Raw genomic sequence first — 16,915 nt, 5'->3', positions numbered from 1 at the left:
TGTTTTCAAGAAGGGTTTTTACTTTTATTCTAAAGTTTTGCGACATTTTACCCTTTAACATCAAGGAAATATTTTCATCGGGCAGATTTATTGAAATGTTACCTGAAAGTTTTGGAATACTATTTTGTATGCTTAAAACAACCAAAATTTCTTAACTGAGATACTTAAGCCCTTAATAAATATGTTTTTGGTGTGAACGTTGAATATTTTAATCTTATAATCGATCAAATCAACTATTTTTAATGCATTTGAAAATTGGAATTTCTCATGAAAAAGAGTTATTTGCTAAATATAGCAAGCGATATTTTATTAAATCTTGAACACATGTGGGCACTAAGCAAATTCAAAAGATCGCAATAAGAAGGAGAAGATTTTAGATACATAGTAAAATGAGTTCATTAAATGAATTCATCATCTTAGATTCAATCTTAAATGAGTGGGTTGGAAGCGAAGGGGTACAAGTGATTTTTCTTTTCTATACAGAGTTAGGTACAGAAATTAGGTATTGAAAAGAAACGAGATCAATTAAATACTTAGTAATGCATTTGATTTTCCACTCGATGTCAGTACAGAACAGAGACTCACTCGTATCCCTTGGCAACCAGGTTTTTTTCTATTTATTCTAACAATTAACTTTACTTTACACTGCTGAGAAAAAAATCACTTGTACCCCTTGGCTTCTAACCCACTCATATATCAAGACTAAATCATCTGTCTAATTTTCGCCAATATCTTATGCCAAGCCTTTAGTGAGTTCTCGTATGAGTTTTTATCTGTATTAGCACTTCGGTGTATCCTTGTGCACGCTCAGGTTCAAGCGTTTGATTTATTGTGACTGGAAAATTACCCTTGTAGTCTAATCCAGATATAGCATGGACTGGAAATACAAAAAAGTAGGATTTTTTGGCTCTTGAAATTGCATTTGTGTTTAGGCTGACTAAAGAAATTTTAAAGAATGACGAATGTAAAATGACCGAGCGGGTTATTGTTAGATAAAAAAGAACGCTACAACGAATCACTGTCAATTTTTTTCACATCGCTAATGTTGATTTTCAATAGACGCAAGAAGGAAATTATCAACTGCTACCTGCAACTGAGGTAAGTTTCTTTACGGGGTAAAAGTACTTTCAGTCTCTTGATCTTAGAGTTGAAGGCATTAGGTGAGGTATAAGAATAAGTGCCTTCGAATATAGTGGAAGACGAGAATCTGTTGATGAAACGCACAAAAAAATGAAAAGAAAGCACGGCGAAGTAGATTGGATTAAGGAAAAAGGTTCTAAGGAATTTCATACAAAAGAAAGGAACCAATGGCTGTGAGGCACACCTTGAGATCCAATTTCTTGGGGAGATATATTGATTTGCGAGACGCGTAATGAAAGGAATGGATTCGCGAAGAAAACCGTGGGAAAAATACGCGGTCCGAAAATCCAAACCTGTTATTCTCAGCCAATTCCCTTCGAAGCGCAGATTGAAGTGTCGGGAATAAAAAATGCGCGTGTGGAGGTAGTTTTGTTATATAATTTCTAATGGTTTGCATTTTTTCGATCGGCACCCGACTGAACCGGAACCTGTTCGTATTTGAATTCTTTCCAGTTTTCTACCCTGATATTGAGTTTTTATTGAATATGAATTTTTATTATTTAAACCATCTATGTAGCTAAAATGATATTATTTTTAGCATAAGGAATGGTTTACCTGAGTTGAATCGTATTAATTTTATCTGTGTTTATTATCTCGATCATGTGATATAAATCGTTTTTCATCGTGTCAAAAATTATCAAATATGCTTTATAATGGTATTTTGCAACCTAAGACCTTATCCATACGGTATCCTTTACTGATTGAGTTTCCCTTCCACCACCTAGGTGTTTGATCAGCTTCTTTCGTCACTCACGTATGGCTTAGCTACTAAGACGGTTTCCGGTGAATCTTCGTCGCTTTAGTGACGGCTAATACTGACCAAAAATAACTCCCTGTTGTAATCTGTATAGTGTATACTCGTTTAGAAATGGAATACAAGCAACCTATATGATGACTGTTTTTAGAACAATAGGTAATCCTTTATTCGCAAATCAACATCAAGAGTATCATTTATATTTATGTGACTAGTTGGTTGATAACCCGAGATATTTTATTGAACGCACTCCAGTCATCCCCTATGGTGGAAACAACCATTGTTGGTCAACTTTGTGCTGCTTTGCCTCGTGATAATTTCGTTGTATAATTTAAAAAACATCATTTGAAGCAGCATTCTGTCCTGTTGAACTATTTCACCTATGTTTCATCCATGCAAGTCCCTTTTGTTCGCAAGGGAAATAATTAACTTTAATGAAACATCCCACCTAAGTGAAAGTACGTTGAGTATTTATGAGTATAGAATTTTTGCTCACGGTAGAAAAGGATGAGCGAAATAAGAATCATGTGATGCATACATAAAACGCAGGTTATGTAAATCCGTGGTAAAATTGGGATCAAAAATCAATAAGGAAGCACCTATATGTTCCTTGCATAGCCCTGCATAGTTAATTAATTCGGAAATTTTGATTCAAGAGGGAAAAAAATTAAAATATGACATTGATTAAGCAAATAATTCAGTCTTTCCTCCAATGTGGAGGTAGTAGTCTTGAAACAAATTATTATTCTCCTTTCATTTTCAGTTTAAATCCAGGTAGCGTGACTCAATGAATTACGAAACTTCAAATGAGTACCCAAATGGCGATGAGTAAGGTGCGGAAAGGAAATTTATCTTCTGGCTTTTCACGTTGCGGTTAATTGCCTCATCTGTTGGATATGGTCATAAAATTGATCACGGCGCCGCCTATTATAAAATGACTTTATTGCCTTCTTTGATCAGGCCTGCTTTATAACATTTCTTGAAATGCATAAACGAAGTTAGAGAATTTAAATGCATGCGAAGTTCTTTCCTTGTTCGGAGACATCAAAGGATCTTTTTGGATACACGTCTTTGTAATCTCCATAAATACTTTTATTTCAAGTGTAATTCTCTCATTTTAGCCTTTTACCACATCCTGATTAAAATAATATTTTTGTTTCTGTTGTTATTAATACTATGTTCTTATTCTCTCCTTATTTCGTAACATTTATACTACACCTGGAGTTTAATTTTATCAACATAATATCGTATTTAGATGCGCTGGACTTCGAGACTGGCAAAAATGCACATATGCCTTGTTCTCCGAGCTGAAACGGTGATGTGCTATCTTGAATAAAATTCGTATCAATTTCATTAATTTGATAATCCTTCTCCATCCATGGGTTGTTAATTCTTACAAGCTGTATGAATAGCAAGTATTTGCCTATCTTATTTTGTGAAAATATCCCTGTGGTTTATCTATTCCGAAGAATATCTGCATGTGTGTGGATAGTTTCCCCGATATCCACTTATCGAGTGACGTAGAATATCCGGCAAGAATTTACCTCTTCCCTCGTCAGTACTTACTCGATATCCAGTTTCGCTCCTTTGATAGTCTTGCTTCTTTGTGAGCTCTTTTTCTCATCGACTCTCTTCATTTCCCTCCATCGCAAAAGATTCAATTTACCTACTTTCCTTCACAAAGCAGCATATTGGAAAAATGACATTAAGATATTCCTGTTGTTCTCTTGCCAATATTTTCTGACCATCAAAGCTACACGTAATGATATACGTGATATTTTCATTTTTCTCCCCGATAAATGCAAACCGAAACTACTTTTTACGATCAGTCACTAGTAAGACTTAATCCACCCTGCTAACCATATCGAGAAAAAGCCGTGGTAAGACTTTACCCGAATAAAGTGATCATGCTCCTTTAAATGTTCCGGTGAGTTTCATTAAGGTTACTTGAGGGGGTTGTCATAAATTTCGAACAAATATTTGATTTAATTTTACCTTCATTTGATTGCATAACATGCTACCACTGTCTCTTTGCTTTATTGTCCCGATATGATAAAGTGCTGACTACTGGCAACCTTTTTAAATAGCATCAATAATTATTTCCAGACACAACCCACACCCATGCAGTAAACAGATGCAGCTGAGTAAATTTGGTGGAATAAATATTTGGGCGTAGTAAGAGTGGGTTCTAGAGGAAGGCCCACATGCATTTTTTATTATTTTTTATTTTCATCTCGCGTAAATAAATAACCAATGCTGGGAGAACAGGAGCGTGTGGGTGGAATTTTGGCTCGGTTCCCACATTCAAAAAAATTGGAAACATATTTTACTTCGTGGAGAAATGGGTAAAAAAATAAATGTCGTCGTCAAACTGTTTTTTAAGTGTATCTAAATCGCTTTTTTATGTGTCCTAGTCTATTATTGGTATATGGGTTGGTTTTCCTTATTGTGAATATTGCCTTAGTCATTAAGATACTTTTCACGTCTTTGAGACGCAGAGTCTTAACGGAGTTGAAAGTATTTTTAAATTATCAAATCATATCCTTCATCACCAAAATAAATTTAGTTTCTGATTTTTCTGTGGGATCACATCTGTCGTCTTATTATGTTACATCACTTTATGTTGGAATCAATTTGGAGAGCTAGCTATGATGTCAAACATCTCTCGTTTTAACGATGATTATATGGCTGAGGAAGTGAAATGTTTTATTTTTTGTCAAACTCATTTTCTCTCCCTACCCTGACTTCTCAGTCTTCAGTTATTGATTGTCATAATTGATCATTCAGAAATTTTCTTGATACTTTTTGCTCTTTAATTATAAATATTTTTCCCTCGTTCATTGCTTAACTTTGCTAACTGGCCGAAACCTTGATTTCAACATAAAATAGGTGTAATTTGAAAAAGTTTTGAGTTATTTAATAGGTCGTAGGATTGATTTTACTGAAGAATTTTGTTTTAATATAGTAATTCTTTGAAAATTTGCAAAGGTATTCCTTCGTAAATGAAGAGAGGGTATCTCATGCATTCCGGCTTAGCCCTCTTTGAATTTATTACACCGCATCGCTCGATACTTAAGTACCTACGTAACCAGTATTGACCTTGTAGTTGCAAACATTGCAGCTCGGCGAAACGAAACTTACAACACTTTGCCTTCTCCTTATCCAAACTTAGTTGCTTGTTTATTTTTGGATGGACATAAAGGCGTCCGTTATACACCCTTTTCATTGGGGTTTGGCATGTTGTTATTGGTTTGAGCTTCTCTTGCTTCAGGGGTACATCATCATTTTTTTAACTCGAGACGAGTACGGCATATTGAAGCCATTCCAGGTACCTGTTCCTTCTTTATTCAGTGACTTTCTTTTGTTTTATTTTTTGAGTTGAGAATAATCGACCTGTTTGCTACCTGGCTCATTTTTTTTCGTTAAGGTGTGTTTCAAGATGCATCCGTCGGTAGACGATCTCGTGTCCTAACGTGAAGTCAGTAAATTTTGTTTACTCTCTCTTCCCAATTTAAAATTTCCTTTTTATCGACCATTACCTTACCGTTTTCCTCTCTAATGGAGTGGGTTTTCGTGGAATAACCAGTCTATATGGTGACTCATGTCGTATGGGAGTCTATTCGGCATTTCTTTCTTTTATTTTTTTTATCCCGTCTTTCATCGCTTTTTTCTCGAACGGCAGACCACTCAGTCTTTTCTTTTCCCTCATTCAGCTGAGACTTTCCTTTTCTAATACCTAGCCATATGCGCATCCTTCTATTTTCCAATCTAGTGAGCGGATAGTTTTGTCTCTTTATAATGCGTTTTCAGTTTTTTCTTCTCCGCATCCTAGGAAACTTGCTGGGGAAGAAAAACTCGCTCGTCTTGGTAACTTGGCGCGCTCTTGCAGCAATGCTATTCATGCCATCCTACCTAACCAACCTCTAGGAAGTGGAGCTCACGGGAAACAATAAGGAATGAGCAATTGTCGGAGACAATCTCTTGAATCAGAAAAAATTAAATGAAAAAAAAGAACGGTGGTTTCTCATTTTTTTATCATTGTCACCCGCTCACCCACTTCTCCTGAGGTCTAATTTTCCCCATTTTGTGTTTTCATTTTTGTTTTCTTTCTTTCCCCCTTTTCTTCCGCGAAAGTTGCCGTCGGAGCGTTATTTTCCTGTTCCCCTTGCCTTCAATTAAAACCTTCTATTTCACCGAGTCCTATTTACTGAGGTCTGAGCTTCGTCTTTTCCTCCTCCTCGTCCCCGCCCTTCAACCTCACGGTGTGCTTGACGTCCTCCAGTACCTCATCCCACGAAACCATTGTCCGCGGACCCTCATCGCCCATCGGACCGTGTAAACTCCGCCCGTCATCTCTTCCGAACCAACCTACTACTCCTCCTGTTATTCTCGGCTGTTTCATTTTCCTTGCCCCACACCACTAGCCTCACTAGCTGTGCTTCCAAGAGTTTGAGCTCATGAGCGAGCTAGGGTCTCGTAGAGCATTCTATAGCATCTAATTGTCAGACTAGAAATGCCGTACCGAGAAATTCTTCGTCTCAACCATAGAACTACACTTACTTGACTTGGCTTTGCGCATATCTGTCATCGTTAACTTCATTGAAAGTGATTTTCAGTCCGATAGTTCTTGAGAATCACCATTATTACTTATTGTTTCGATCAAATATTTTTCTTATCCTGAAAAACTTTATCAACGTCATTAATATCTTTGTTTTTATGTCTCCCATGCCCTTTGTTCTTCATTAAATGAATTATGTATTTACCTAGGCAATTTTTATAGCTTAAATAATTTTTTCTTTTCCGAGTTTACATTTTCCCTAATTTTCTGCTGTTTTAATTTCCTAGCAATAAACTTATCTCACTAGCTGTGCTTCCGGGAATTTTAGCTCATAAGCGCGCTAGAATTGCTTAGAGCATACTAGAGCATCTTACTGTGAGGCTAGAAATGCCGTTTTGAGAAATTCGTCTTCTCAACCATAGCGCTACGCTTATTACACTTGTTTTTTATTCGCATATCCGTCATCGTTGACTTGTAACTTAAGATATGTGCTGGTAAAAAGTGACTTTACATCCGTGAATACTTGGAAATTTACCAATAATTCGTACCATTTAGATTAGAATTTTTTTTAAACTCGAAAACTTTATTTTCTTAACATTTTCCTAACACTAAACTATCCTCACTTGCTGTGCACCAAAGGGCTTCAGACAAAGAACAAGTATGGGTCGTATGGGACATTCTAGAGCACCTAATTGGAAAACAAAAGCCGATATGAGAAATTCTTCGTCACAACTATGTAACTGCACTTATTTTACTTGGGTATTATGCATATCCATCATCGCTGACTTGTAAATTGAGTGTGGTGCTGGTAGAAAGTGGCTTAAGTCCTATAATACTTGATAATTCAAAAACAATTCCCATCGATTCGATCATAAATTATTTTAAACTGGAAAACGTCATCAGCATTATAATTTTCTGTATTGCTGTTTCTCACATAGTACTCTGTCTTCACAGAATTAATTTTTTAGTTACCTTTGCGATTATAAAAGTTAAAAATGTTTTTCTTTCCGTTTCCGAGTTTAAACATGCGCTTATTTTCTGCTGTTTCATTTTCCTAGTACTAAAATCCTCTCACGAGGTATGCTTCTTAGAGTTTGAGCTCATGTGCAAGCTAGGATCGCATAGAGCATTTTAGAGACTCTAATTGTGAGATTAGAAATGCCGTTACGAGAAATTATTCGTCTCTACCATAGAACTATACTTATTTCAATTGACTTTTGCGCATATATGTCATCGTTGACTCGCAATTTGAGTGTGATGCCGCTAAAGGGTGACTTTTCGTCCGAGAATACTTGGGAATTCACCAGTAACACTTGCCGTTTAAAAACGTCTTATTAACTGGAAAACTTCATCAGCAACATAATTATCTGTGTAACTGTTTCTCCCTTATTACTTTCTTCAGGGCATACATTTTTTATACACGACATTCATTACTTAAACGTATTTATTTATGTTTCCGAGGTTAAGTACTTCCAGTTCTTATTTTCGTCTGCTTTAATTATCTTTACACCACACCTTCTAGTTGTGGACCTAAGGCTTTGAGCCGAAGACCTTTGATTTCTTAGAACCCTTTAGAGTTCTTGATTTAAAGACTGTAGATGCTCTTCCGAGAAAATTATTCGTCCCTGCCGTGGTGCTTTTCAGATAGTGGGATAATTAATGTTTATTTTCTATACATGTTGCTCGCCACTATTGGCTTTTTATATGATTGTCGTGAGTCCTGGCAACAGGTGAAATTGAAAGTGTGTGTAATTAGGTATCATAAATACCAACTATTTCATGTAACTATCATGGATTGCTAGTAAAACTGATCGGCATTGATATTTTTGGCTTTCTTCCCACATTCTACGTTTTTTTTTGCTTTTTGAATATGTACCTTGGTGATAAATATTTTTAAAATGTCACTTACGTTTTAGAGGTTTCCAATTGACTGCATAATTCTATCGCTTCATAATTTACCTCAAAGATTCTACTTCAGGGGAACCAGGTATAAAATTCGTTTACTGCATGGAGATAGTTGCCCTAATATTCCCTAGATAATATTCTTAATGAGGAACAAAATAAATTTTTAGTTGGAAGAAATTTAAATTTATTAATATCGGTTGAATCTCATTTAGTGAAGCCAAGTGAGAGTAACTTTTAGGGGAAAGTTTTGAAAAATAGAGTAAATTGAGGATAACATTACTTTGATGATAAATATTTAATTACAGGCATTTTTATAAAAAGACTGCACATTCAGTCACTATTTTAATGCAATGTCGGTAAAATTGCCGAAATTTCCGTTTTCGGGGATGGCTTTGGCTTCCCTAAGTTTGACCCGATGTTGTACGTCTCAAGCTTATATATCCGTGTATATGTACATGACATTGCATCTGTACCGTTCGTGCAGGAATCCCATTCCCATCGCTCTGCTCCATTGCATTCTCCCTCCGAATTTCTCCGAATCGATTTCGATGGATCTCATCACTGTATCCGGGAGGGGAGTTAACCGGATTGCGGTGAGGTGAGAAAGCGCGTGGGTAGGCTTGTCGGCGCAACCGAGGCGAAAAATTGATTGCGTCCTATCCAATCATTGTCAACGGGTCGCAAGAACAAAAGAACGATTCAACTCTCTCCCTCAGCGATTCCTTCTATTTCAAACCCGTGTTAACTTTTGCCTCATTGTACTCTCTACGTTTCGGCCTCCGCAAAGTCAATCTGCCCGCGGCGGGCCAGAAACCCCCTGCAACCTCGCAACCCTCCATACTCCTCCCGGTCCATCAAACCCCGATGCGTTGTTCGGCCTTGTTCAACGTTGTTCCGCTTCGCTCGCTTAGTTCATCCGTCTTCTCAACCTCCTCCTTTCATGTGCGTAGTCCTCTCCCCTCACTCAACCAAAGCAAACCTCATTGTGATCATGCTCATGAAAGAGCAATCATTGGCGGTCAGGGTCTTGGACCCAATGGGTGGATACGATCGGATTGGATGACACCAGTACAAACCACTTTGAGGTGTACTGCTGACAGTTGCTTTATCACGAGAGTTTCAGTTTTCAGTCTCCTGACGACATTCCCAGCTGGAGGAACGGGACATTGAGCAATTTTGGTTCATTCCACATAGCAGGACATCCGAAAATGGTTCATACCAGTGCATCTAATCTCTGCAAAAATAAAATATATTAGGTTAACAGTTTTTTACCAGCTATCTAACGTGGTGCAAAACTTATTGCATACTTAAACTTCTCAGTTCAGTGGGCCGATAAATCGGCTCGTTTTGTGTTTAGGTCTATGACATTTCAATAATTCTATTTATTGTTTAGGCCGAGTAAATTTTTTCCTGATGCACAAAGGTTAAGAAAACACTTAGCTGTTTCACAAAATAAAATATATTGCGACCGGTTTCGATACAGCGTATCATCATCTGGCCAGCCAGAAACGACATTATATTTACGGGAAGGGATTTAGGGATCACTTTCGATACAGCGTATCATCATCTGGCCAGATGATGATACGCTGTATCGAAACCGGTCGCAATATATTTTATTTTGTGAAACAGCTAAGTGTTTTCTTAACCTTTGTGCAACATGAAGGAGTTTCACCATGTTACGCCAACCACCATCGCATTTAAATTTTTTCCTCTTTGCTAAAAAATTCAACTGAAGTAATGTATAAATTCGGCATAATGATGCAAATTTTTTTCTACGGTGCAACACCCTTAGGATTTCTCGCCAGTACATCTGTAAGAAGGTTATCACTAAGAGGGTTGAATAAATAAATGCTCAATATGTAACAATATGAATTGAAACTGAATATCGGAAATCCTGTAGAAGCCATCAAGTGAGTAACAAAGAGTAATAGTGGTATTTGAATTACTTCTGTTAAAGTGAAATACCATTTGCTTTTCTCTCCCTGAGAATCAGTGTGAAAAATGTGTTTTAATATTAACAAAAGAAAGTAACAAATCAATTCACATTAGTTCATTTTGTATCTGTTTACGTAATTTTAAACATGGCTAAAGTTCGATTTACTCATGAAATTAAATGAATGCAAGACCCGTTTAAGATTTTGCCATTTTTTCACTGGTGAGAGTGGGCAAAAATTCATGCAAGCATTATATTTTCTCACAGATAAAGCTCAGAAGCTAGGTAAGCTTTAAAATATTAAAGAGCAATGAATTTCATCTATTCTTCTTACAGGTATGCTTTTAACCAATTTATTGATTTCTCCTGTCAAGCAGTTTGGTATTTATTTTTCTGCGATACACTCTTCTGGGAGAGTATATAATGAATAATAAGCGTGAACAAATACAGTGTAACTATCATCCTTCATGCATCTACGAGTGTTATTTTATTTCTTTTTCTGTGCGTTGAAGCACCATAATGATCCCCAGCGCTACACAGCATCGTGCTCCCATTCAAATGACTATTTAAGTGACTCGGAGGATTATTCACAGTGATACGAGAGAGAGAGAGAGAGAGAGAGAGAGAGAGAGAGCTGCGCGCCTCTATAAGCTCGTCCCGGGACGTTAGCAGGTATTATGTTTGGAAAAACCGCGTGGCTGATCCAAGCGCCGTAGTTTACCCTGATGACGACGAGGAGCACCTAGGATTTGCTGTCGTTTCGAGAGTGAATCGAAAGAGGAAAACCGCACCAACCAACGCAATCCCCTTCTTCCGTAATTGAAACTGCTAAGTCTCCTCCATGGTATGAGCGAGTTTAGTCTCCCCTTCGCTAATAGGCAAATGTGCTCGCCGCGCCGCTCGCTGCACTGCGCGTTTGGTGCGATGGTGCGTGGCCCGTGAATTGGAACGCACTCCGCGCATTAACTCCATTGTGGAATTTCAATCTACTTGGCCTCACCGTTTCTTCGGATTAGAGTAGACTCCAAAGTGGGTCTATCTCTACCTCTATCCATCTATCGGGATTTCTCAGCCGAATTATGCGGAAGGACCACCAAACAGATATGCGACTATCTAGGCGTTCATTCGCGTCGCAGTATGGGAAGGAATGGAGGATGTTTGAAGTATTCTTTTAATGTGACGCGGCCGTCCGTTTCATCCATCCCATTCACCGCATCGCGTACCGCGCTCCAGTGAAGAGGCGTGGGAATGTTTCGCGTCATCGATTTTTGATTGAAAACACACTCGCCCCGCACTATGAAACGGGTGATTTAACCGCGGGAGATGGGAGTTCGACGCAGAAAATGTGTGCTTATCGATCACCGCGAGAGTTTTTCAACCGATGGTTGGCTCTTTGAATTCCAGTGGGGGAAAGTCATGGGAACGCGTCTTCGCATGTCACTCTCAGAGCTGCTTATGACTTTTTTGTTATAATATTTACATCTTAAGCGACGGCCGTATCATCATGTTTACTAATACAGGGAGTGTTTAGAAGTGCTATCTGGTATCATACCCTAATGAAATAGACAGGCAGTTTTTCACGAAAATATTGAATGACAGCCAGTTGCGATACAGGGCGTGAATCATCTGATATTTCGATACATTGTCCCTTGAGGATGATGCAAGATGTTTCAAAACCGATTGTCCTTATCAATTCCGTTGTCCGATGTTCTAATTTCAGTCTCCAAACGTTTTCGCAAAAATTTTTCGCATATTCTTGTTTCGTGAGCATGAAATTCTGTGATGGTTAAGAATTAAGAAAAAGATTACTTAACTTGCACCCTTTATCAAAATTGGAGCGTTATTTTAAAATTAATCTCTCATATGTACGATTTAAAATGTATAAATTATGCCGTTCCATATTTTTATACGTTTTATATAATAGTTTACAGAGTAAGGTAATTCTCTTCTACAATTGTGGATGTGCATAATTTATAATTACGTGACAAAAAACACTATTCCGAGACGTAAGAATTTTGGGAGATAATGTACAGTAGGGTGGGCCGAAAAAAGTTTTTTTTTTCCTGATCAAATTTGCCCTGTGCGGGAAAGTTGCGAAATGATATAAGGATCTCGCACACAAAATGTTTTTCAAATCGGATAATATTAACCACTGCCGCCCGAGCTCTAAAGTTTAAAATTTTGCGAAAAATCAGGCTGATTTCGGAATCAAACGGCTATTAAGACGAATTTTATGAAAATATGGGATAATGGATGACGAAAAAGAGTGGATACATGTTTATAGTTTATGAAAGTGAAATTTGAAGTTTTTGTGACAAAATCTATGGTTAAAAAAATGTCTATGAATTAACAACATAATTAGAGTACAGACCACCCGCACAACACAACTCATTTTTGCCTACATTTCTAAAACTCCATTTTGGGGGCTAAATTGCAGGTAAAATAATATATATTTCGATTTAATTTCATTTCTTATCAAATAAGTCATCATATGGTAGTAAATAATTCCACAAAAAAATTGATAATAAGGTAAATTATTTGAAATTAACATCAATCATAATGACGAATAACGTACCTGTGGAGCTATTTTCAACAAGAAATTCAGCCAAGGCTGAGAAAAAACAGAACCTGAACACCAAGCACTTCACTAAGTAGCTCTCTGCTAGTTTCGTAAAGAAACTACCCAGAACTCACCACGAGGAAGAGGCTACCATCGAGTTCCACCATACCTGTGCTACCATAGCTGTGGCGACTTATAGTCAAAGGCGGCCTACTGCGTAACTTTCAAATGCTTGATTTTTCTTCAAGGTTTTTTTTACAGGGTAATGAATTTTCATAAAATGACTGCACATTCAGCCACTATTTCAATGAAATATCCGTGTATAAAGTCTCTTTTTGCTAATTGCACCAGAAAGTCTTGATTCCTTTCAAAACCATGAATACGTATAAAATATAAGCAAGCACCATCAGCTCCTATATCAAACCTAAACAATGGTCATCGTGGAGCCAAGGGTAGATACTATAATAAATCACTGCTAAGGCTTATTAATTTTCCTGCTTCGGACATCTGATAATATTTTATGGATAGCTATAACATGAAGGCGTCAAATGAAGTAAAATATCAGGGAGCTGAGAAAACTTCAAACCTCATGTTGGGAATGCATGTGAGTAATAAATTCGACAGAGATATGAATAAGCTTTATGAAGCGTGTTACGGGTTTGTTAATTAGAGGAGACAGAGGACAAGGTCTCAGCAGTTTTAAATTATCTGGGTCATAAGATTTTGATCGAGTGGTAGGAGCGCAGGTATCACTATGGGAACACTTGTCACACTTCCTCCCACATGAATCATTCTGAACGGACGTGGTTTTCTAGAGGGTAGAATGCTAAGCTGAAAGCTAACAGGCACAAATCCGTGCGGTTGGCCGCACTTAAATTCCTCCCAGTGTGATTTTCCGAATTCGTCCGAATTTTGTAGGAGTAGATAGGTGGTCTGGAGAAACTCCAACAGTGAGTGCATGAAATTGAATTTCTCTTTTTGTCTGATACTATAGTAACTTCTGCTCTAACCTGCTTAATTACCTGTTCCGTGGTCCTTGTTTTATCACTGAGTGAATAAATCCTGTTTCAATAGTGAGAGCAAGTAAAAACTCAATTCAAAATTAAATTATTTGTAATCACATTATAAAACTAAAACATTTATTGCGTAACGATGTGTAACAGAAGTAAAAAAAACAGGGATGATTAAAATATAGCAGCTCGATACTGCGGTAAGAATAGGCATAATATTTTTTTACGAATTTCGTCGTGCATTTTCCCTTTTTTAGTTAAATCGATATTCTTTATGCTTGTGAGTGGAATTATTTATTTTATTTCAACCCCAAAGTAGGTATGAACGCGTGAAGTCGTGAAGTATCTGGCAAGGAGAATCACGTTCCTCAATGGTATTATTGCATGTAAGATACATTCATCCCGTCTTCTTTTTGAATTCCTCAGGTTCCGCTTTCCTTTCACTTTTCTCAAAATTCTTCAGTTGTCACTCTTTCTGTCCAACTTATTCTGCACAGCCTCTTATTACACAACGTCTCAAAGGTCCCTTGTCTATGTCTCACTGCTTTCACGACGGTCCACGTTTTGCTTGAATACAGCATCAATATGTATACTAGTGTGTCAACCAACTTTTTCCTCATTGACAATTGTACTGTGTTGGAAGTGAAGAGTTTTCTTTAGTGTTAAAAGCTGTCCTTACTATTAGTGTTTCATTCGAAATTTTATTTGTGCTCCTTCAATCGTTGGCCTCAGTGACGGTGGTGTAGAGTCCTCTCCTGCCAAGCAAGAGGTCGCGGGTTCAAGTCCCGCCTATGTAACTTTCCCTTATTCAGGGCATGGATGTTCGTTACGCGCAATTGTTGAATTTGTTTGATACCCCGATATAAAATGGCATATGATAGCTGTATTCGGTAGTTTGGAAATGATTTTTTTTTTTTAATGTTAACGGTGGTAATAAAATGCACATTAGTGTTGAAGACCTTTTATCTGGTACATTTTTCTCCCTCAATGCAAAACTAACGACAGCACAGTGTAAGAATAGCTTTTAAATTTGTGATGCCATTACTTTTTCCAGCATTGTTGTTCATTTTTTATTATGACTGTTCTCTTAGTTCGTTCTCTGATGCAAAAGAATGCAAAGGATTACAGACGCATAATAATTCTGATTTTGCGGAATTATCTCTGAAATGGGGGAGAATTGTTCTATCGCTTAAAGGAAAACGTAATGCGCCTTCTTGATCCCATCAGTGTGGCCCATGTGATGTTTTACAATTCCATTTTGTATTTTTAAAGACTAGTCCCCATTTATTTTGGCGCTCCGCGGATGCGTGATCAGTTGACCTTGCGTTTGGAATTACATCACTAACCCTCGTCTGGAATTGGCGGGCACCTAGTGAGTGGCCACCTAGAGGAAGCGAGAGGCGAATATTGACGCGGGCATTGTGCCAGACGTGGCGGCGTGATGCCTTTCTTTTTTTTCTGTGAGCAGAAACCATTTCATCCTTCGCTTCTCTTCCTTACAACCGCATCCCCCCTCCTATCCCTTATTTTCCAAGGAAGTTGGGGGCCCCGCGGAGAGATCGTTCCTCCAACACGCGTTCAGCCGCTTCTGAGAGTGCGTTTCGCTCGAAAGAATCGTCAGTGCTGGCTTTTTGAGAGCCTTTGGAGAGAAAACCTTGCCAGAAACACGCGATTCCTTCCTAATGACCATGATGCTGCTCCTTGTTCCGGGACGCGCTTTCGTTTGGCAAAATGGTCCATATGAACGACGATCTTTTCGAGGAAAAAAGGAAAAAAAGAGACGAAGATTTGATTTCTTCGGCAGTTTTCATCCCCGCGGCAAACCAAATGTTGTCGGTAAACAAGATTACCCTTGGTAAAATGGGGAGATTCTCACGTTCATTTCGCGCCACGTGATGTCTCACGAGAGAGAGACTTCGGTTACATCATTTCGCGCGCATGATTTAGTTTAAAGCGTTCTGTCGTCGAGCTTCCAACGGGTTTAATTCTAAACATTCCTATACCTTACGCTAATCCGTTGAAAACATTTTCCCTTGCCGAGGCTTTCTCTATACGAAAGTAGTCTGGATATATTTGGTATATATGAAGTGTGTGTGTAACATTTATTCTCCATTATTATTTCTTTGCCCATAGCCACTTTTTCAGATTATTGATGCGATTTTCCAAATTAAGCCCATTTACACTTAGTAAAAAACAAAATCATTTCTATAACTTTGGTAAAAAAATAATGAGCATGTTATGAGTATTTTAATAAATACAATAACCTTTTGAATACTTTTACTCCTGGCTGTTAGTAAATTAAAATAATTATTAACAAAATAAAAAAGAATTTCCTGCGGTTTGGAGGTGGATAAATTCGAAGTGGATCAATTTTAAAAGTTATGGCCTGCATTCCGCTGTTATCGGAAATCTCTTCATAATCAATAAAATCAACAAAAAAACGGAATGAAAAAATAATGACAATACGGAAAATGTGTATCCATTTTTAGCATGGATTAAGGCTATTTATTTTACATGCTAATTGAATGGGCTCTCAGATCAGATAATTAAAACACTTTAAGTTTTATTTTAAATGCTATTAACGGTAAAAATATAGCAAATCGATGAGGACGACAAAAATTCATGTTTTTGTATCGGTAATAATCATGTCGTTAATAAATGTATCGAAGTATGAGTGTTAAGTACCATATTATAAGCTATAAATCGTCTCTAAATATAGTAATTTATTTTTATTACCAGCAGAGTGTAATTATTCTGTGTCTGGTTTGCTATTTACAGATCCAGTAGGTCCAAGCAGTAATCCCGAGAAGCTTTTCACCTTGCATTGGGATACACAAGACTCTTTTGTTATTCACCAGTTTCATTTTTTCCCTCACGGAGTTTCCACCTGGAAAACTGATTTGCATCTATAGAAAGTAAGTGAATTTACCTCTTCTGTTTTCATCCTGGTGGAAGAAAATTTTCTCTTATACTTTTGTGGGAATATCATGTTTACTCTTTTCATAAATATCCTTGTTTACCAGAATGTTAACATGCGCGTTTCGTAACTATTCGT

The 16,915-nt window shown here is 37.5% G+C and overlaps 1 protein-coding gene across 1 annotated transcript in view; it reads left to right on the top strand.

Annotated features, from left to right (window-relative positions):
- Positions 1 to 16,915, top strand: part of LOC124156252 (putative tyramine receptor 2) — an 844,454-nt gene that overhangs the window by 310,884 nt on the left and 516,655 nt on the right. The window contains exon 4 of the mRNA XM_046530670.1: positions 16,639 to 16,775. The gene's annotated coding sequence lies outside the window, so the exon portion shown is untranslated. The remainder of the gene's footprint in view (positions 1 to 16,638; positions 16,776 to 16,915) is intronic.

This window comes from Ischnura elegans, chromosome 3 (assembly GCF_921293095.1).
Source record: "Ischnura elegans chromosome 3, ioIscEleg1.1, whole genome shotgun sequence".
Lineage (NCBI taxonomy): Eukaryota > Metazoa > Arthropoda > Insecta > Odonata > Coenagrionidae > Ischnura > Ischnura elegans.
This window is presented reverse-complemented; position numbering and strand designations above follow the sequence as displayed.